Source organism: Microplitis mediator, chromosome 9 (assembly GCF_029852145.1).
Source record: "Microplitis mediator isolate UGA2020A chromosome 9, iyMicMedi2.1, whole genome shotgun sequence".
Taxonomy (NCBI): domain Eukaryota; kingdom Metazoa; phylum Arthropoda; class Insecta; order Hymenoptera; family Braconidae; genus Microplitis; species Microplitis mediator.
In genome coordinates this window covers 17,467,955-17,486,927 of record NC_079977.1, presented here as the reverse complement: position 1 = coordinate 17,486,927, position 18,973 = coordinate 17,467,955, and positions in this window count along the sequence as shown.

Here is an 18,973-nt window from a genome sequence, read left to right as displayed (position 1 = left end):
CTTGGGAATGTCATTTATGTATAGAAGAAACAAGTTTCTAGTAACGAGATATAAAATTTGTACTTATTTATTTATTTTCATCATCGTCCCAACTTGAGTATAATTTAAAATAAAAATATTAATATGGATTTAAGTTTCTTGTTGGCTGGATTTACATGCCAGTGTAAATTCAATTTATTATAAAAAGTCCACTTACATTGATCATATTTCATAGTGATGCAATTCCTCGATTTTGATTAGTTAAAATTGAGAATGAAGAGAGAAAATAAGATCGTCATGATTGGTCATTTTTAAGGAGTGGGGGTAAAATTTACCATTCTGGTAGTTAGTCAAAATTTAGTAGAGGGGGTGATCCGTGTTCATATTATATAAGCCACACGGTCAGTATAGCAGTCATAACGCTCGAAACGTTGCGCTGTACGCCTCGCAAGTTAAATTCTTTATTTAGTGACGATCAATTGCCTGAATCATCATGGACTGTGGTTTTCAAAAATTAAGGTGGACAAGTGCATGCATGTTTGTGGTGGATGACTTCGATAAACTTCTCTTCACCAACGAGACTGGGACAATTACTCCGATATACGAGATGTTTTGTTCACCCGTCGACGTTAACGACGTTTGGGGCTTCAAAGTGGAGGTTAGCCACGACGAAGAAGATGAACACTGGATATCCTGGGGGTTCCTTCCATTCAAATCGGAGCATTCCAAACTCAGCTTCGAACTCGAATGCTGTGTAGTGGATGAGGAAGGTAACCTACTGAGACTGCCTAGAAATATAGATCCTTTCTACGACTACGAAAATTACATAAACCTCGGAGATTTCTTCAAACGAAATGACCCCGACTTATTGCGTCTACTGGTGGATGGAAATCTAATTTTACAGATACAGCTGACCGTTTTTCTAGGCGACGATGCAGATAATTAGATACTCAAGTTTCCGAACTTTGAGTTGAAAACGGCCCTTTTCAGGGCCACCAAATTTTTTACACGTAAACACTAACTCAAGTTTTATACATACCTCAACTCATATCTTTTGTCCAAAACTCATCCAAAATTAATATTTATTTATTTAATGCCTAATAAAGATAATTAATGATACTGAAGTTAACAGACATCTAATAATTTTTGGATTTTTTTTTTAGATGATAAATCATAAAAAAAAAATATTTGAAAAAATTGCACCTGTAGTTATTTTAATTTTCTACATGTGCATATTTTTATTTTATTTTTTTGCAATTAATTTGTTGAAAAACAAAAATTTTCAAATGTCTGCTAACTTCAGGATCATAATAATTAATATAAATCTTCCCTACAATATTTTTCCCACATTAATGCCTACTTTTCAAATGTCAAAAAATTTCCAACATATGCTTATGATATACGATTTAGCCGTCTTAAAATTTCCAATTTTTTTTCAAACCTAAAACTTATAAAAAAAATCTGTCTATCGGTTGACCCTACGGGCCAGCCCTAAATCTTCCCGCTGTTTTCGAGCTCTTCGAGTATTCACAACAATGTTTTCGACCTCAAGGAGCTCGAGAAGATTTTCTTTATATGTAATAGTATATATCGACAAAAACAATTAAAAATCGTTCTATAAAAAATATATTTTAAATAACTAACTTTTAGCCGATTTTTGTATTGATTTTATATATTTTAAATATCTTAGAATATATAAAATATACAAAAAAAATATTTTTTTTATATTTAAAATATAAAAAAAATATAGGTATGGTAATATAAAAAAAATATATTAGTAATATATTTTTGAGGTTATCACCAACATAGAAAATAAAATTTTAAAAATTTATTTTTTTGTATATTTTCATACATTCTAAGATATATTTTTAATATATTTAAAATATGTAAAATATATACGAAAATCGGCCAAAAGTAAACTATATTTAATATATTGTTTATTTATATTTTATACACGGATAGAATTTTTTGATAAAAATTACTCTGTAATTTCGAGTAATCCTGGGCCGTTGCAAAAAATTGGTATTTTTTGTTTGAAATTTAATATTTTTTGTTTAAATATTAACGTTGCTAGACCATGTTTTACTCTACTACTGAGTAATTTTTTAAAAGTCTTATATTTAATCGATTATTGTGAATATCTCATCTTAATCTATTAATTTTTACTCCATGCGATTGATTTTTACTCCCCAATATACCATTCTTTTAAACCCATTAACTTTTTGATGAAAAACTGCTTATAACTCAAATAAATTTTCTTATCTATGGAAGTAATTTTTACTCTAAACTGCAGAGTAATATTTCAGTAGTCTCCGTTAATCTTTGGTTAATATCGGCTTCAATTAAATGTCTTTTATTTTGCTCGCGACAACTTACATGTTATGCACACAGACGTAGGCTTGGAAAAAAAGACGATCTCTGTATCTCTCTATGACTTAATATTTATTTTAAAATTAAAAATAAATTTGTATCTTATCTTTTTCAACACAATAAGGGTAATTTTTTGTTTATTATTTTTCAAAACATTTATTTTAAGTCATATTCTAAAGCAATTAGATGATTTTTAGATTTTTTATGAAAATTTCAGCCTATTAATTGTAATTTTTATTGTGATTCAATATAAATTTTATAAATTGAATCATCAACTTTTTATCATAACCTACGAGTAAAAATTAAATTAGAGAGAATTTATTTAGATAGCCGCTAGGTGTAATTTTTACTCGTAATTGTGAGTAAAAATTAATCTGATTGATTTTTACTCACTGAAAGAGTAAAATTTCGTAATTCGAAAGTAAAAAGTCGTAATGGCCCAAGATTACTCAATTTAGAGTAATTTTTTTAATAAATAACATGGCAATATTCATACGAAAATTCGTTCCGTGTAGGAAGCTATTCTGACTATGTTTAGAATACCATCCGTGTGTGGGTGTGCACAGAAAAGAAGGAAATCTTGAACCAAGAAATAATATGTCTTCGAAATTTGTTTCTTGAACTAAGCGAAATTTTGTACTTTATTGAAGTAAAAAATTATTTGGATCAAGAAATTATTTCCTTCGTGGAAGACATTATTTCTCAGTCTGAAACTAAAATTCTTTAAGTCAAGAAAAACTCTCTTTGCCCAAACCATTTTTTTCTTGGTAGCCAGAACATTTTTTTTTTTAATTCGCAAAATTTTTTTTCTTGGCTGAAAATTGTTACATTTTTTAGTCAAAAAAGAATATCTTGACCTAAAACAAGAAAGTTTTTGAACTATGAAAAATAATTTTTTCAACCAAAACCAAACTTTCTTGGGCCAAGAAATTTTTTTTTTGTCGCAAACAAAAAAAAAATTTTTCAACCAAGAAATAAATTTCTTCAAGTAAGCAAATAAGTTTATCAAGCTACCAAAAATTTTTTTTTTTTGTAATTTTTTTATCCAAACAATTTTTTTTTTGTTAAAATATTTCATGAACAATGTTGTGAAATAAATAAATTCTTTATTAGAAGCATTATTAAGGGATAGGAAAGTTTTGCAATGAGTTAAATATATAAAACAAATAGAGAAAAATAATTATCGCTTAGTGAAAGAATCGAATCCAGACCGATTCAGCGTCGCGCGAAAGCATTACTAACGAAGCCATCCCAGCTTTTGTTGGGCTACGTTTACTTTGCCTACATATATTGAGCCACACTGGCCAAATCGTCAGTCACATTTTTAAATCCCAAACACAGAATATAGATTTTAAATATTATTATCAACAATAATTTGGACAAATTTTAGTTCCGACATTTTAGCACAATGCTGAACGGATCATATGAATCCGTTCATTAATGAATTTCGACATAAAAATAAAAAAATTTTTTAATAAAAACAAATTTAGGTACAAAAAAAAATAGAGAAATTATTTAATATTGTATGATTGCATTAATTTATTTAAAATAAAAAAATGGACTTAGTATTCGTTTACTGCGCCAGCACAAAAAGAGAGAGTAAGTAGTATTCGTTTCTTAGGGTGCAAAGGAGGAAGCGACTGTGTATGAATTCAGGACAGAACTTTCCTGGCTGAGACTCTAATAATCTTAGTTTGAGATTTTTCGTGTGATTGGTCAGAAAAAGTACACTACTCAAACCAAGAGTTTACATTTTTTAAACCAACTCCCTTTATTGTTAGTTCAAGTTTATACCGTTTATTGTTTCAAAACATCATATATTCTTGGTTCAAGTAAGTAACGTAATACTTAGGTTAAAGAAAATGTTTATTTTACTCAGAAATGCAAGCTTTAAAAAAGAGTAATTCTATTATTAGACCAAGTATGAAATATATTTTGGTTTAAAAATTTTTTTTTTAATTCAAGAAATTATTTTACTTCGTTCAAAAAATTTCCGGTTTTCATTCCGCCCGCTGGAAAATATCTTTGTTGAAGGAAAATTTTCTTGAGTCTTATAACAGAGTAATTATCGTTACTATATAATACTATAGTTTTTAATATTTGAATAAAACATACGATAACAGATATGTGCAAAAAACTTAATTCTACTTAAGGTCTACTACCGGCCAGTGATCGCCCCCAGAGCTTGGAAAAAAAAAAATCAACTTACACATCTTTAATCTAGTGAAATCTTCTGTTGAGAGACAAAACTCTCTCTTTCTCTCTCACTCTCTCTTTTATTAGAAGAAATATATCTTACATGTTTTTATTAAGCTGGCATTGAAAAAAATACAGATTGATGAAAATTTTATACTTGAATTTCTTAAAATAATGAATGTTAAGTGGCGCGGACCATGGAGAGACCACTTTCCAAGCGTGGACCACAGAGAGAGCGCTATTCCTCTCCAGTACTTCAAGTCGTCTCACTGGACAAAACGGCTGTCGATGTTCTTCAATTAGAATGATGAGAGTCGATCAATGAACGGTCATAGTGGTTAAATCGATAGTCATCAGTTGGCATTTTCGCTGGTTTTAATATAAATTCTGTTGAGATATCGAATTTTAATTTTGTTGCACCAGCTGAATAAGTTTTTGATTATTGAACTAATGGTATCAATGCTTTACTTGGAATGATATGATTTATGTCTTTCACTTAAAAAATCAACGAAAATGTAGCTTTTATCAATAAAAAAACAAAGTAATCGAAAAAATAAAATTTTCTTGATTGCTTTATGTACATATTTCATTTTTTAATGCTTTAGATTGTTAATAAAAAGTAAAGAATCCATATTCTCTTTATAATAATGTAGATAGGGGAGGTTGGGGCACGAAGGCTCCCTTAAGCCGGTTGTTTCTTTCTGTGGCTTTTAACCATCAAATTCGTTTATTTTCCGTCAATTTCGAAAAAATCAGTCGAAATTGTGCAATAAATAAAAAAAAAAATTTTTATTTGCTGGGGCACAAAGGGCCCCTTTCTCCAAAAAATTAAAAAAAAATTTTTTTTTTATTTTCCGTCAAGTTATGACCTCTATAATATGTTTATTATATTTCAGGTCAATATGTGATATGTGGAATGGAATGGACTATTAAAAAAAAAATAAAAATTGTAACGAAATAATTAACTTGACGGAAAATAAAAAAAAAATATTTTTTTCGTTAAAATTGTTTTTTTTTTTTCGAGTGATCTATTTTGCTCCACATATGTCATATTGGCCTAAAATATGATAAAAACATTATAGAGGTCATAACTCGACGGAAAGTAAAAGACAAATTTTTTATACCTAATTTTTGAAGGGGGCCTTCGTGCCTCAGGCTCCCCTATTTTTAATTGAATCAACGACATAAGAAAACAAAATATAATAAATTTATATATTGCATGCCTTAAGCGCGAGCGTAGATATGCTCTACTCTCGCCTGAAAATTAAAAAACTTGATTACGTCAGAGTTTTATTTAAACAAAAATATGATTTTTTTTTTTTTCGTTTTTTATTAGCATTTCATGCGCATAAATGATCGAAATGGTTTGAAAAAAAAAATTGGAAATTGTATCATAAATATATGTTGGAAATTTTTAATGTTTTCTGAAATTTGAAAAGTAGGAATTAATGTAGGAAAAATATTGGAGGGAAGATTTAGATTAATTATCTTTATTAGGCATTAAATAGATGAATATTAATTTTGGAAGAGTTTTGGACTAAGGATATGAGTTCAGGTATATATAAAATTTGAGTTAGTTTTTACGTGTAAAAAATTTGGTGGCCCTGAAAAGGGCCGTTTTCAACTCAAAGTTCGGGAACTTGAGTATCTAATTATCTGCATCGTCGCCTAGAAGAACAGTCAGCTCTATCTGTAAAATTAAATTCCCGTCCACCAGTAGACGCAATAAGTCGGGGTCATTTCGTTTGAAGAAACCCCCGAGATATACGTAATTGTCGTAGTCTTTGAAAGGTTGTATTTTTGCTGGCAGTCGCAGTAGGTTACCTTCCTCATCCACCACACGGCATTCGAGCTCGAAGCTGATTTCGGAATGCTCCGATTTCAATGGAAGGATCCCCAAGGTGATCCAATGTTCATCTTCTTCGTCGTGGCTAACCTCTACTTTGAAGCTCCAAACGTCGTTGACGTGTAAACCTGAAGAAAACTCTATAAACATCGGACTAACTGTCCCAGCATCGTTAATGAAGAGGAGTTCGTCGAAGTACTCCAGTTCGAAGGAGTGTACAGTTGTGTACGTTGAATTTTGAAAATTACAGTCCATGATGTGTCAAACACTCGATCGTCAATAAATGAAGAATGTAACTTGCGAGGGGTACAGCGCAACGTTTCGAGCGTAATGACTGCTACTGACCGTCTGACTCATATATAAACACGGATCACCCCCTCCACTAAAATTTGACCAATTACCAGAGAGGTTAAGTTTACCCTGACTCCTTAAAAAGAACCAATCATGACGATATTATTTTCTCTCTTCATTCTTAATTTTAACTAATTAGAATCGAGAAATTGCATCACTATGAAATTTGATAAATGTAAGTGGACTTTTTATAATAAATTGAATTTACACTGGCATATAAATCTAGCCAACAAGAAATTTAAATCCATATCAATATTTTTATTTCAAATTATACTCAAGTTGGGACGATGATGAAAATCAAAAAATATGTACAAATTTTATATCGCGTTACTAAAACCATAAGGGTGCCTGGAGCCCAGCAGAATTTTCACCGATTTTTTTTCACATCATTTACCTCCTTTGGATAGTTTAAACGTTAATGATCATAAATTCTACGAAGTTAATAATAATAAAATTTATTTTTTCTTCGAGGCTTGGGCAAGGTCTGGCAAAAAAGTCAGGGCCAAGACTGGCAACCAGGTCTGGCCCAATGTTATCATTTCACAGTCATACCAAGCCAAGCCTGGGCCCGTCGTACTTTTCTCCCTGGGTATGACTTTAAAAAAATTTTTTAATTTTAATTAATGAAATCAAAATATTGTATAAACTTTCATACTGTCATCTTGTTAAGTATGTTTATTAAAAGGGCACCAAGAAACAAAAAATTTATAGATTAATTATTTAAACTTTTATGCCGCCTTTTATGACAACACAAACCTGTAAAAAAAATGTTGATTAACAATTGAATAACTTTTTGAAAAATGGTGATGCAACTTTTATTACCGCGAAATCATATTCTTTGAAGTGTCTAGATGACACCAGAATGTTTTCAAATTTTTTAATTGATATTTAATTGTAAAAAAAAATTATTTAAAAACCGCGCTCGCTAGAGTGATGGCGCGCGCATGCTGAAACTGCCGCGCAAAAGCCGATTTGTAACGTTGAATTTAAATTAATTGACTATTATGTCTTTACTGTATGATGAACTATAGATGGCTGTATCGTCAGCAAATAGAGCAAGAGATGTTTTTGGATGCTTGGGAATGTCATTTATGTATAGAAGAAACAAGTTTCTAGTAACGAGATATAAAATTTGTACTTATTTATTTATTTTCATCATCGTCCCAACTTGAGTATAATTTAAAATAAAAATATTAATATGGATTTAAGTTTCTTGTTGGCTGGATTTACATGCCAGTGTAAATTCAATTTATTATAAAAAGTCCACTTACATTGATCATATTTCATAGTGATGCAATTCCTCGATTTTGATTAGTTAAAATTGAGAATGAAGAGAGAAAATAAGATCGTCATGATTGGTCATTTTTAAGGAGTGGGGGTAAAATTTACCATTCTGGTAGTTAGTCAAAATTTAGTGGAGGGGGTGATCCGTGTTCATATTATATAAGCCACACGGTCAGTATAGCAGTCATAACGCTCGAAACGTTGCGCTGTACGCCTCGCAAGTTAAATTCTTTATTTAGTGACGATCAATTGCCTGAATCATCATGGACTGTGGTTTTCAAAAATTAAGGTGGACAAGTGCATGCATGTTTGTGGTGGATGACTTCGATAAACTTCTCTTCACCAACGAGACTGGGACAATTACTCCGATATACGAGATGTTTTGTTCACCCGTCGACGTTAACGACGTTTGGGGCTTCAAAGTGGAGGTTAGCCACGACGAAGAAGATGAACACTGGATATCCTGGGGGTTCCTTCCATTCAAATCGGAGCATTCCAAACTCAGCTTCGAACTCGAATGCTGTGTAGTGGATGAGGAAGGTAACCTACTGAGACTGCCTAGAAATATAGATCCTTTCTACGACTACGAAAATTACATAAACCTCGGAGATTTCTTCAAACGAAATGACCCCGACTTATTGCGTCTACTGGTGGATGGAAATCTAATTTTACAGATACAGCTGACCGTTTTTCTAGGCGACGATGCAGATAATTAGATACTCAAGTTTCCGAACTTTGAGTTGAAAACGGCCCTTTTCAGGGCCACCAAATTTTTTACACGTAAACACTAACTCAAGTTTTATACATACCTCAACTCATATCTTTTGTCCAAAACTCATCCAAAATTAATATTTATTTATTTAATGCCTAATAAAGATAATTAATGATACTGAAGTTAACAGACATCTAATAATTTTTGGATTTTTTTTTTAGATGATAAATCATAAAAAAAAAATATTTGAAAAAATTGCACCTGTAGTTATTTTAATTTTCTACATGTGCATATTTTTATTTTATTTTTTTGCAATTAATTTGTTGAAAAACAAAAATTTTCAAATGTCTGCTAACTTCAGGATCATAATAATTAATATAAATCTTCCCTACAATATTTTTCCCACATTAATGCCTACTTTTCAAATGTCAAAAAATTTCCAACATATGCTTATGATATACGATTTAGCCGTCTTAAAATTTCCAATTTTTTTTCAAACCTAAAACTTATAAAAAAAATCTGTCTATCGGTTGACCCTACGGGCCAGCCCTAAATCTTCCCGCTGTTTTCGAGCTCTTCGAGTATTCACAACAATGTTTTCGACCTCAAGGAGCTCGAGAAGATTTTCTTTATATGTAATAGTATATATCGACAAAAACAATTAAAAATCGTTCTATAAAAAATATATTTTAAATAACTAACTTTTAGCCGATTTTTGTATTGATTTTATATATTTTAAATATCTTAGAATATATAAAATATACAAAAAAAATATTTTTTTTATATTTAAAATATAAAAAAAATATAGGTATGGTAATATAAAAAAAATATATTAGTAATATATTTTTGAGGTTATCACCAACATAGAAAATAAAATTTTAAAAATTTATTTTTTTGTATATTTTCATACATTCTAAGATATATTTTTAATATATTTAAAATATGTAAAATATATACGAAAATCGGCCAAAAGTAAACTATATTTAATATATTGTTTATTTATATTTTATACACGGATAGAATTTTTTGATAAAAATTACTCTGTAATTTCGAGTAATCCTGGGCCGTTGCAAAAAATTGGTATTTTTTGTTTGAAATTTAATATTTTTTGTTTAAATATTAACGTTGCTAGACCATGTTTTACTCTACTACTGAGTAATTTTTTAAAAGTCTTATATTTAATCGATTATTGTGAATATCTCATCTTAATCTATTAATTTTTACTCCATGCGATTGATTTTTACTCCCCAATATACCATTCTTTTAAACCCATTAACTTTTTGATGAAAAACTGCTTATAACTCAAATAAATTTTCTTATCTATGGAAGTAATTTTTACTCTAAACTGCAGAGTAATATTTCAGTAGTCTCCGTTAATCTTTGGTTAATATCGGCTTCAATTAAATGTCTTTTATTTTGCTCGCGACAACTTACATGTTATGCACACAGACGTAGGCTTGGAAAAAAAGACGATCTCTGTATCTCTCTATGACTTAATATTTATTTTAAAATTAAAAATAAATTTGTATCTTATCTTTTTCAACACAATAAGGGTAATTTTTTGTTTATTATTTTTCAAAACATTTATTTTAAGTCATATTCTAAAGCAATTAGATGATTTTTAGATTTTTTATGAAAATTTCAGCCTATTAATTGTAATTTTTATTGTGATTCAATATAAATTTTATAAATTGAATCATCAACTTTTTATCATAACCTACGAGTAAAAATTAAATTAGAGAGAATTTATTTAGATAGCCGCTAGGTGTAATTTTTACTCGTAATTGTGAGTAAAAATTAATCTGATTGATTTTTACTCACTGAAAGAGTAAAATTTCGTAATTCGAAAGTAAAAAGTCGTAATGGCCCAAGATTACTCAATTTAGAGTAATTTTTTTAATAAATAACATGGCAATATTCATACGAAAATTCGTTCCGTGTAGGAAGCTATTCTGACTATGTTTAGAATACCATCCGTGTGTGGGTGTGCACAGAAAAGAAGGAAATCTTGAACCAAGAAATAATATGTCTTCGAAATTTGTTTCTTGAACTAAGCGAAATTTTGTACTTTATTGAAGTAAAAAATTATTTGGATCAAGAAATTATTTCCTTCGTGGAAGACATTATTTCTCAGTCTGAAACTAAAATTCTTTAAGTCAAGAAAAACTCTCTTTGCCCAAACCATTTTTTTCTTGGTAGCCAGAACATTTTTTTTTTTAATTCGCAAAATTTTTTTTCTTGGCTGAAAATTGTTACATTTTTTAGTCAAAAAAGAATATCTTGACCTAAAACAAGAAAGTTTTTGAACTATGAAAAATAATTTTTTCAACCAAAACCAAACTTTCTTGGGCCAAGAAATTTTTTTTTTGTCGCAAACAAAAAAAAAATTTTTCAACCAAGAAATAAATTTCTTCAAGTAAGCAAATAAGTTTATCAAGCTACCAAAAATTTTTTTTTTTTGTAATTTTTTTATCCAAACAATTTTTTTTTTGTTAAAATATTTCATGAACAATGTTGTGAAATAAATAAATTCTTTATTAGAAGCATTATTAAGGGATAGGAAAGTTTTGCAATGAGTTAAATATATAAAACAAATAGAGAAAAATAATTATCGCTTAGTGAAAGAATCGAATCCAGACCGATTCAGCGTCGCGCGAAAGCATTACTAACGAAGCCATCCCAGCTTTTGTTGGGCTACGTTTACTTTGCCTACATATATTGAGCCACACTGGCCAAATCGTCAGTCACATTTTTAAATCCCAAACACAGAATATAGATTTTAAATATTATTATCGCCAATAATTTGGACAAATTTTAGTTCCGACATTTTAGCACAATGCTGAACGGATCATATGAATCCGTTCATTAATGAATTTCGACATAAAAATAAAAAAATTTTTTAATAAAAACAAATTTAGGTACAAAAAAAAATAGAGAAATTATTTAATATTGTATGATTGCATTAATTTATTTAAAATAAAAAAATGGACTTAGTATTCGTTTACTGCGCCAGCACAAAAAGAGAGAGTAAGTAGTATTCGTTTCTTAGGGTGCAAAGGAGGAAGCGACTGTGTATGAATTCAGGACAGAACTTTCCTGGCTGAGACTCTAATAATCTTAGTTTGAGATTTTTCGTGTGATTGGTCAGAAAAAGTACACTACTCAAACCAAGAGTTTACATTTTTTAAACCAACTCCCTTTATTGTTAGTTCAAGTTTATACCGTTTATTGTTTCAAAACATCATATATTCTTGGTTCAAGTAAGTAACGTAATACTTAGGTTAAAGAAAATGTTTATTTTACTCAGAAATGCAAGCTTTAAAAAAGAGTAATTCTATTATTAGACCAAGTATGAAATATATTTTGGTTTAAAAATTTTTTTTTTAATTCAAGAAATTATTTTACTTCGTTCAAAAAATTTCCGGTTTTCATTCCGCCCGCTGGAAAATATCTTTGTTGAAGGAAAATTTTCTTGAGTCTTATAACAGAGTAATTATCGTTACTATATAATACTATAGTTTTTAATATTTGAATAAAACATACGATAACAGATATGTGCAAAAAACTTAATTCTACTTAAGGTCTACTACCGGCCAGTGATCGCCCCCAGAGCTTGGAAAAAAAAAAATCAACTTACACATCTTTAATCTAGTGAAATCTTCTGTTGAGAGACACAACTCTCTCTTTCTCTCTCACTCTCTCTTTTATTAGAAGAAATATATCTTACATGTTTTTATTAAGCTGGCATTGAAAAAAATACAGATTGATGAAAATTTTATACTTGAATTTCTTAAAATAATGAATGTTAAGTGGCGCGGACCATGGAGAGACCACTTTCCAAGCGCGGACCACAGAGAGAGCGCTATTCCTCTCCAGTACTTCAAGTCGTCTCACTGGACAAAACGGCTGTCGATGTTCTTCAATTAGAATGATGAGAGTCGATCAATGAACGGTCATAGTGGTTAAATCGATAGTCATCAGTTGGCATTTTCGCTGGTTTTAATATAAATTCTGTTGAGATATCGAATTTTAATTTTGTTGCACCAGCTGAATAAGTTTTTGATTATTGAACTAATGGTATCAATGCTTTACTTGGAATGATATGATTTATGTCTTTCACTTAAAAAATCAACGAAAATGTAGCTTTTATCAATAAAAAAACAAAGTAATCGAAAAAATAAAATTTTCTTGATTGCTTTATGTACATATTTCATTTTTTAATGCTTTAGATTGTTAATAAAAAGTAAAGAATCCATATTCTCTTTATAATAATGTAGATAGGGGAGGTTGGGGCACGAAGGCTCCCTTAAGCCGGTTGTTTCTTTCTGTGGCTTTTAACCATCAAATTCGTTTATTTTCCGTCAATTTCGAAAAAATCAGTCGAAATTGTGCAATAAATAAAAAAAAAAATTTTTATTTGCTGGGGCACAAAGGGCCCCTTTCTCCAAAAAATTAAAAAAAAATTTTTTTTTTTATTTTCCGTCAAGTTATGACCTCTATAATATGTTTATTATATTTCAGGTCAATATGTGATATGTGGAATGGAATGGACTATTAAAAAAAAAATAAAAATTGTAACGAAATAATTAACTTGACGGAAAATAAAAAAAAAATATTTTTTTCGTTAAAATTGTTTTTTTTTTTTCGAGTGATCTATTTTGCTCCACATATGTCATATTGGCCTAAAATATGATAAAAACATTATAGAGGTCATAACTCGACGGAAAGTAAAAGACAAATTTTTTATACCTAATTTTTGAAGGGGGCCTTCGTGCCTCAGGCTCCCCTATTTTTAATTGAATCAACGACATAAGAAAACAAAATATAATAAATTTATATATTGCATGCCTTAAGCGCGAGCGTAGATATGCTCTACTCTCGCCTGAAAATTAAAAAACTTGATTACGTCAGAGTTTTATTTAAACAAAAATATGATTTTTTTTTTTTTCGTTTTTTATTAGCATTTCATGCGCATAAATGATCGAAATGGTTTGAAAAAAAAAATTGGAAATTGTATCATAAATATATGTTGGAAATTTTTAATGTTTTCTGAAATTTGAAAAGTAGGAATTAATGTAGGAAAAATATTGGAGGGAAGATTTAGATTAATTATCTTTATTAGGCATTAAATAGATGAATATTAATTTTGGAAGAGTTTTGGACTAAGGATATGAGTTCAGGTATATATAAAATTTGAGTTAGTTTTTACGTGTAAAAAATTTGGTGGCCCTGAAAAGGGCCGTTTTCAACTCAAAGTTCGGGAACTTGAGTATCTAATTATCTGCATCGTCGCCTAGAAGAACAGTCAGCTCTATCTGTAAAATTAAATTCCCGTCCACCAGTAGACGCAATAAGTCGGGGTCATTTCGTTTGAAGAAACCCCCGAGATATACGTAATTGTCGTAGTCTTTGAAAGGTTGTATTTTTGCTGGCAGTCGCAGTAGGTTACCTTCCTCATCCACCACACGGCATTCGAGCTCGAAGCTGATTTCGGAATGCTCCGATTTCAATGGAAGGATCCCCAAGGTGATCCAATGTTCATCTTCTTCGTCGTGGCTAACCTCTACTTTGAAGCTCCAAACGTCGTTGACGTGTAAACCTGAAGAAAACTCTATAAACATCGGACTAACTGTCCCAGCATCGTTAATGAAGAGGAGTTCGTCGAAGTACTCCAGTTCGAAGGAGTGTACAGTTGTGTACGTTGAATTTTGAAAATTACAGTCCATGATGTGTCAAACACTCGATCGTCAATAAATGAAGAATGTAACTTGCGAGGGGTACAGCGCAACGTTTCGAGCGTAATGACTGCTACTGACCGTCTGACTCATATATAAACACGGATCACCCCCTCCACTAAAATTTGACCAATTACCAGAGAGGTTAAGTTTACCCTGACTCCTTAAAAAGAACCAATCATGACGATATTATTTTCTCTCTTCATTCTTAATTTTAACTAATTAGAATCGAGAAATTGCATCACTATGAAATTTGATAAATGTAAGTGGACTTTTTATAATAAATTGAATTTACACTGGCATATAAATCTAGCCAACAAGAAATTTAAATCCATATCAATATTTTTATTTCAAATTATACTCAAGTTGGGACGATGATGAAAATCAAAAAATATGTACAAATTTTATATCGCGTTACTAAAACCATAAGGGTGCCTGGAGCCCAGCAGAATTTTCACCGATTTTTTTTCACATCATTTACCTCCTTTGGATAGTTTAAACGTTAATGATCATAAATTCTACGAAGTTAATAATAATAAAATTTATTTTTTCTTCGAGGCTTGGGCAAGGTCTGGCAAAAAAGTCAGGGCCAAGACTGGCAACCAGGTCTGGCCCAATGTTATCATTTCACAGTCATACCAAGCCAAGCCTGGGCCCGTCGTACTTTTCTCCCTGGGTATGACTTTAAAAAAATTTTTTAATTTTAATTAATGAAATCAAAATATTGTATAAACTTTCATACTGTCATCTTGTTAAGTATGTTTATTAAAAGGGCACCAAGAAACAAAAAATTTATAGATTAATTATTTAAACTTTTATGCCGCCTTTTATGACAACACAAACCTGTAAAAAAAATGTTGATTAACAATTGAATAACTTTTTGAAAAATGGTGATGCAACTTTTATTACCGCGAAATCATATTCTTTGAAGTGTCTAGATGACACCAGAATGTTTTCAAATTTTTTAATTGATATTTAATTGTAAAAAAAAATTATTTAAAAACCGCGCTCGCTAGAGTGATGGCGCGCGCATGCTGAAACTGCCGCGCAAAAGCCGATTTGTAACGTTGAATTTAAATTAATTGACTATTATGTCTTTACTGTATGATGAACTATAGATGGCTGTATCGTCAGCAAATAGAGCAAGAGATGTTTTTGGATGCTTGGGAATGTCATTTATGTATAGAAGAAACAAGTTTCTAGTAACGAGATATAAAATTTGTACTTATTTATTTATTTTCATCATCGTCCCAACTTGAGTATAATTTAAAATAAAAATATTAATATGGATTTAAGTTTCTTGTTGGCTGGATTTACATGCCAGTGTAAATTCAATTTATTATAAAAAGTCCACTTACATTGATCATATTTCATAGTGATGCAATTCCTCGATTTTGATTAGTTAAAATTGAGAATGAAGAGAGAAAATAAGATCGTCATGATTGGTCATTTTTAAGGAGTGGGGGTAAAATTTACCATTCTGGTAGTTAGTCAAAATTTAGTGGAGGGGGTGATCCGTGTTCATATTATATAAGCCACACGGTCAGTATAGCAGTCATAACGCTCGAAACGTTGCGCTGTACGCCTCGCAAGTTAAATTCTTTATTTAGTGACGATCAATTGCCTGAATCATCATGGACTGTGGTTTTCAAAAATTAAGGTGGACAAGTGCATGCATGTTTGTGGTGGATGACTTCGATAAACTTCTCTTCACCAACGAGACTGGGACAATTACTCCGATATACGAGATGTTTTGTTCACCCGTCGACGTTAACGACGTTTGGGGCTTCAAAGTGGAGGTTAGCCACGACGAAGAAGATGAACACTGGATATCCTGGGGGTTCCTTCCATTCAAATCGGAGCATTCCAAACTCAGCTTCGAACTCGAATGCTGTGTAGTGGATGAGGAAGGTAACCTACTGAGACTGCCTAGAAATATAGATCCTTTCTACGACTACGAAAATTACATAAACCTCGGAGATTTCTTCAAACGAAATGACCCCGACTTATTGCGTCTACTGGTGGATGGAAATCTAATTTTACAGATACAGCTGACCGTTTTTCTAGGCGACGATGCAGATAATTAGATACTCAAGTTTCCGAACTTTGAGTTGAAAACGGCCCTTTTCAGGGCCACCAAATTTTTTACACGTAAACACTAACTCAAGTTTTATACATACCTCAACTCATATCTTTTGTCCAAAACTCATCCAAAATTAATATTTATTTATTTAATGCCTAATAAAGATAATTAATGATACTGAAGTTAACAGACATCTAATAATTTTTGGATTTTTTTTTTAGATGATAAATCATAAAAAAAAAATATTTGAAAAAATTGCACCTGTAGTTATTTTAATTTTCTACATGTGCATATTTTTATTTTATTTTTTTGCAATTAATTTGTTGAAAAACAAAAATTTTCAAATGTCTGCTAACTTCAGGATCATAATAATTAATATAAATCTTCCCTACAATATTTTTCCCACATTAATGCCTACTTTTCAAATGTCAAAAAATTTCCAACATATGCTTATGATATACGATTTAGCCGTCTTAAAATTTCCAATTTTTTTTCAAACCTAAAACTTATAAAAAAAATCTGTCTATCGGTTGACCCTACGGGCCAGCCCTAAATCTTCCCGCTGTTTTCGAGCTCTTCGAGTATTCACAACAATGTTTTCGACCTCAAGGAGCTCGAGAAGATTTTCTTTATATGTAATAGTATATATCGACAAAAACAATTAAAAATCGTTCTATAAAAAATATATTTTAAATAACTAACTTTTAGCCGATTTTATATATTTTAAATATCTTAGAATATATAAAATATACAAAAAAAATATTTTTTTTATATTTAAAATATAAAAAAAATATAGGTATGGTAATATAAAAAAAATATATTAGTAATATATTTTTGAGGTTATCACCAACATAGAAAATAAAATTTTAAAAATTTATTTTTTTGTATATTTTCATACATTCTAAGATATATTTTTAATATATTTAAAATATGTAAAATATATACGAAAATCGGCCAAAAGTAAACTATATTTAATATATTGTTTATTTATATTTTATACACGGATAGAATTTTTTGATAAAAATTACTCTGTAATTTCGAGTAATCCTGGGCCGTTGCAAAAAATTGGTATTTTTTGTTTGAAATTTAATATTTTTTGTTTAAATATTAACGTTGCTAGACCATGTTTTACTCTACTACTGAGTAATTTTTTAAAAGTCTTATATTTAATCGATTATTGTGAATATCTCATCTTAATCTATTAATTTTTACTCCATGCGATTGATTTTTACTCCCCAATATACCATTCTTTTAAACCCATTAACTTTTTGATGAAAAACTGCTTATAACTCAAATAAATTTTCTTATCTATGGAAGTAATTTTTACTCTAAACTGCAGAGTAATATTTCAGTAGTCTCCGTTAATCTTTGGTTAATATCGGCTTCAATTAAATGTCTTTTATTTTGCTCGCGACAACTTACATGTTATGCACACAGACGTAGGCTTGGAAAAAAAGACGATCTCTGTATCTCTCTATGACTTAATATTTATTTTAAAATTAAAAATAAATTTGTATCTTATCTTTTTCAACACAATAAGGGTAATTTTTTGTTTATTATTTTTCAAAACATTTATTTTAAGTCATATTCTAAAGCAATTAGATGATTTTTAGATTTTTTATGAAAATTTCAGCCTATTAATTGTAATTTTTATTGTGATTCAATATAAATTTTATAAATTGAATCATCAACTTTTTATCATAACCTACGAGTAAAAATTAAATTAGAGAGAATTTATTTAGATAGCCGCTAGGTGTAATTTTTACTCGTAATTGTGAGTAAAAATTAATCTGATTGATTTTTACTCACTGAAAGAGTAAAATTTCGTAATTCGAAAGTAAAAAGTCGTAATGGCCCAAGATTACTCAATTTAGAGTAATTTTTTTAATAAATAACATGGCAATATTCATACGAAAATTCGTTCCGTGTAGGAAGCTATTCTGACTATGTTTAGAATACCATCCGTGTGTGGGTGTGCACAGAAAAGAAGGAAATCTTGAACCAAGAAATAATATGTCTTCGAAATTTGTTTCTTGAACTAAGCGAAATTTTGTACTTTATTGAAGTAAAAAATTATTTGGATCAAGAAATTATTTCCTTCGTGGAAGACATTATTTCTCAGTCTGAAACTAAAATTCTTTAAGTCAAGAAAAACTCTCTTTGCCCAAACCATTTTTTTCTTGGTAGCCAGAACATTTTTTTTTTTAATTCGCAAAATTTTTTTTCTTGGCTGAAAATTGTTACATTTTTTAGTCAAAAAAGAATATCTTGACCTAAAACAAGAAAGTTTTTGAACTATGAAAAATAATTTTTTCAACCAAAACCAAACTTTCTTGTGCCAAGAAATTTTTTTTTTGTCGCAAACAAAAAAAAAATTTTTCAACCAAGAAATAAATTTCTTCAAGTAAGCAAATAAG